Source organism: Lactuca sativa, chromosome 8 (assembly GCF_002870075.4).
Source record: "Lactuca sativa cultivar Salinas chromosome 8, Lsat_Salinas_v11, whole genome shotgun sequence".
NCBI classification, from domain to species: domain Eukaryota; kingdom Viridiplantae; phylum Streptophyta; class Magnoliopsida; order Asterales; family Asteraceae; genus Lactuca; species Lactuca sativa.
In genome coordinates, this window is record NC_056630.2 from 165,115,382 (window position 1) to 165,120,942 (window position 5,561).

A 5,561-nucleotide genomic window follows, 5' to 3' on the forward strand; every position below is an offset into this window, starting at 1 on the left:
ATTTTAACACTAATTATAAAAAATTCACAACAAAATGTAATTAATTCACAGTTTAAACAGAAAATCCATAGTTTAATGCAGTCAATTCATTTTTTTAAACACAAAAATCACAGTTAATACAAAAAATTCACAGTTTAAATAAATATTCACAACTTAATGCAATTAAATTAAAGTTTAAAATAGAAAAATCACAACTTAATAAATTAATTTCACAGCTCATTACAATAAATTTACAGTTTAATACAAAAAATATAAATTCACAACAATAATATCAATTTGAAACTCTTAATACAGATAATTCACAGTTTAGTATACAAAATTCATAGCTTAATATAATAAATTCACAATTTAAGAAAAAAACTTATATTTGTAGCCATATTTTCAAATTAAAACTTATATTTATACGTTAATATATGGAGACATTTCTATGTATTACATTGTGAATTTAATATATTAAGTCGTAAATAAAATTCACAATATAATACACAATTCACAGTTTACTGTACAAAATTCTTAGTTTAATATAATAAATTCACAATTTAAGAAAAAAACAATTGTATTTACAATCATAATTTCAAATTAAAACTTATATTTATATGTTAATATATGGAGCCATTTCTATGTATTAAATTGTGAATTTAATATATTAAGTCGTGAATAAAATTAACAACATAATACACAATTCATAGTTTAGTATACAAAATTCATAGCTTAATATAATAATTCAAAATTTAAGACAATTTTTTTATATTTACAACCATATTTTCAAATTAACACTTTTATTTATACGTTAATACATGTAGACAGTTATATGTATTAAATTATGAATTTAATATATTAAGTCGTTAATAAAATTCACAACGAAATACATGAAATTCATAGTTTTATACAATACATTCACGACTCATTTACAAGTATAATATCATATTTCAGTGTATTAAAAAACTCATTCATAGTTTAATACATAAATAAATTATATCATATTTCAGAAGCAAACATAAAAAAAATGTACATGAATCATAAAAGATAATAACTTATCTGAAATCAACGAAGAAGATGTTTACTCTACCACCACCACTAGTATCAACACCGCCAACTATCGTACACTGCAATCAACCATCACCACCACCAACCATTGATGCCAACATCGTCGATATCCTTCCCTTTAAAATCAAATCTGGATAAAAAAAATCAAAATTCATAGTTTAATAAAACATTTCAAACACTAATTCAAAACTTAATTCAACACTTAATACATCAAAAAATACACATTCACAGGTTTAATAACTTAGACAACTTAATACATAGAAAACACATATTCACAGCTTAATGACTTGACTTACCACATTTCATTGAGGCATTTCATCAAACACTTTGTGTGCACTAGATATATCAAATCCATAATCACCATAAAACATCAGATTTGACCAAATATGTAAGATTTTCATCATCTCTAAAGTCATGTGATGTTGTTTGTTTCTCCGGAAAGGTTTAACGGTAGTGGTTTGATGGAAAGCACAAATCTATATCTTCAGAAGGAAAAAAAAACAACCAAATTTCATAGGTCTGAGATGAAGAACACAAAACCAAATGCGCAACCTGAAGAACATGACACTAGATCTCGTTTGAACTCTTTCAATATTGTCGGACATCACAGATCTGGACATCGGTGGTGGTAGAAATCGTAACTCTGGATCGGAGCTTGTAGATCTAGACAACGACACGGAAGATCTAGTGGTAGATCTAGTGTTTCGGTGACAAAAAAATGTTAGATCTAAAGGTGGAGGCGAAACTAATGGCAGATCAGTAAGTTGAGGTTCTAGATCTGACCACATCTCGAAAGATCTAGACTAGGAACACCATCAAAGATTAGAAAAAAATCACTAGAATCATCCAGATCTAGTTAGATCTGAGCAAAAAACACAAAAAAAAAAAGTCATCGGAATTATGCCGTCGGAGATGACAGGCGGTGGACGGTAGATCTGAAGCGGAAACAGCTCGATGATGTAGTTTTTTGTTGTGGTTCCAGATATGAGGAGAAAAAAACATGATTGACTTGACATTCCAACGAAGGTTAAACGGCCGGCGACGGTGGTGTCGGCGGTGATAGGTGGTGGTGGTAATAAGGAACGTGTGTTCTTAAAAAATGGTGGGAGAGTTTGAAAGAATTTATCATTTGAAAATGTAGATATGATTTAATAGTTCGTACGGTTCTTATTCTTTTTTGGTTCTCATTTGAACCTTTACATATATATATATATATATATATATATATATATATATATATATATATATATATATATATATATATATATATATATATATATATAGTTTCAGGTTTATTTGAGACCATGCTAATTTTGTAAGACCGTGAGACCAAATCCAAAAATAATTTTAAAATGCAAAATAAAAGGCAAAATCCAAAAATTCTTTTTTTAATATTATTAGATTAAGGGCGTGTTTGGCACGGAGCTTTTGGAAGCGTTTGGGAGCTTCTAGCTTTTAACTTTTGATAAAACGCTCTAGTTTAAACAAAAAGCTTCGTTTGGCAGTACAAGTGTTTAGCTTTTAGTTTTAACAAAATGCTCCGATTCTAAAAGCTACTTCATGTAGCGTTTAACAAAACGCTCATGAGCTTTTGAAATCAATTTCCATAATTACCCTTAAAAATATATTTATATATTTATTTATTTTTAATCAATTGTTCTTTTTTGTAATTTTATATATTTCAAAAGCTTGCAACTATTTTTGCCAAACATTCATATAACAAATAAAAGCTACAGCTTCCCGCTACCAGTTACCAGCTATACGCTACCGGCTACCCGCTACTAGCTAACCGCTACCCGCTTCCAGCTACTTTTGCCAAACACACCATAAAAAAAACAAAAATTGCATCTAATAGAAATGAATGTGTTCTAAAGGCTATTCGTGTAATTTTGCATCTACATTAAATAAGGGAGCACCATATTTTTTGGGGTTAACGGATTATCTTATCCATGAAACACGCATAATAAAGTGGGACCGTATTTTTGTAAATCATAGGAAAACAATCTTTAAGAATCAATGATCGACCATGTTGATTTTATTATCGTAGTAGATTATAAACAAGTATTTCACTTGTGAGGATAACAAAAAGAGTTGTAATTACACATAAAAGGTTTAAAGTATTCTCGAAGAATGATGGGTCGAAGATCGAGATGACAATTCGAAAAGAAATTCAAGTCGAAATACAATAATACAATCGACGCTCTTGAATTTAGTTGATGATGAGTTCTCTGCACCTTCGCGAGATAAATATTTTGTTTGTTTTTTTTTGGATTTTACAAAAAACAAATTTGTTTTTTTTTTGGATTTATTTTGGAAATTTCATGTTTCTTTCAACGAATTCTACAAGAATAGAATAAATTCATTTGTAATCATTCATCCAAAATGTATTTTTGAAATGTATTCATATAAGAGGGGGTTTTATTGGAATGATTAGAGTTTGTTTTATTATAGCTTAAATGTTGGAGTTGGTATCTAGGGTTCTCTTAGAATAATGGGTAATATGGAAGTGTTTATGAAGTATTATTACAGAAGCATTGTTTATAATTTAAGTGCTAAAGGTTTTTTCATTTCCATTAAAAGTTATTGTATTCTTTGATTGATTGTTGTTTATGGTTATTTTAAAAGGGTTGTATATGATTGGAATCTTTCCTTCATAAGGTATTATATTTTGTAAGTTAAGAGCAAGATGAATTCCTTTGGAATCATTCTGTCAGAATGAGTTCCTTTAGAATCATTCTTTCAAAATGTATTTCTTTCATAATATATTTTTTAAATGTTCATTTGTTATAATCATTCTTTCAGAATGTATTGTTTTTTTCTTATAAGAAGTATTCTTTCATAATAGATTGGTGTATGTGTTTTGGTAGAAGGTATTATGTTTTAGTGGTTTGGAAAATTTTAGTTCCTTTCTACGTATTGGGTTATAACGGTTTAATGTATTTTAGAATGTAAAAAATGGTAAAACGATTATATTTTGTTTTACATAACTTAATGAGTGTATTGGTTTTTTAATGTGTAGTGAATGTTGAGGTTCCACAACAAGTAGTGATACCACAAATAGATCAACAAGTAGTAAGAAATGAAGAAGAACTGCAAAATGAAAAATTAGCAGAGACAATCATAATTCCTAGTACCAGTGTTAAAAAGAAGAAAAGGAAGTACACTTTACATCCACGCCAGTGAAGAAAAAACCAAAGAGAAAGAAGAATCTCACAAGATGAAAGATGAAAGTAGGCTGAAGCCATGTAAGTTATAGAGAAAATAGACTACAATGAGAAAAACACAAATTAAATTAAGCACCATAAATTGATATGCTCATTTACAACCATGCGATTAACATTAATCTCACAAGGGGTAGTTTTAAAGTAAAAATCTGATTAAGAAAAGAAACAAATTAATTAAAAAATTCACAGATGAAAGGGAGGTTTCAAATGCACTCGTCCAAAACAATACAAACTAATAAGATTTAATGAATCCATGTGTAGAAACAATTTATGAAGAACCTGTGATGAAGGGATATTCAATTTTTTGTTTTGGTCAACAGGAGGGAAAAAACAGGGATGCCATTGTGATAATGACACGATGACGTTTCTAAAGAAAAATAGGAGAAAGATAAAGACGGTTAAGGAGAGAAAAAAAGGTAATTATCCATAATTATAGGGCTTAATATTTTATTTAATTATTTAATATTATATACAAATATTAAATCCTAACACATATGGGAACCCTAAACTTGCAAAGTTTTAGAGTTGCACCACATCACTTTGTACAGAACTACAATTTCGTCCTTCTCACAAAAACAACGAATATCAGTTTGTAAATCCTCCGCCCATTTCTTCTTCATTCGTCTCCGAAATCTCCCAGCGACTTCTCATCATTTGAGTCTCCCAATGATATCTCATCCAAAATAGAGGAATACGATCTCATCCAACAAGAAAGCAATTTGATTCCTCAGTAACAACTCCTGCGCTCTTTGCTGCCACTAAACGCCCGCAACGAACCGTCTATACCCTGTTGAGTGAGGAATTTCGGTATGTTGTTGGTTCTTGCAATTACGTAATCATATTTCTTCAATTTATCCTCTTTCTAATCTTTCTATGTTCAGGAGCAATGTCTCTGACTGTTTGGGTTTGACAATCGACGATTTCCATTCAAAATCAGGATTCGATTTCTGTCAACAACCACGTCTACCATCAAACCACCACCAAACATCAGCCTGTGTGAGGAATTTCGGTATGTTGTTGGTTCTTTCAATTTGCTTATGAATTTGGTTCAATTGATCCTCTTTTTAATCCTTCTGTGTTTTTGAGCGATGTCTCGACCTTTTGGGTTTAACTATCAATATCTCCTCCGAGAATCAGGAGTCGATTTCTGTCACCAACTACTTCAGCAACCAAACGCCTGTGTTATTGTTTACAATTCAGTATGTCTAATATCCCACTCTTATTTAATACAAGTTAATCTCATTTTAACAATTACCAATTATACCCCTAACCTTGGATACCATTAGTATA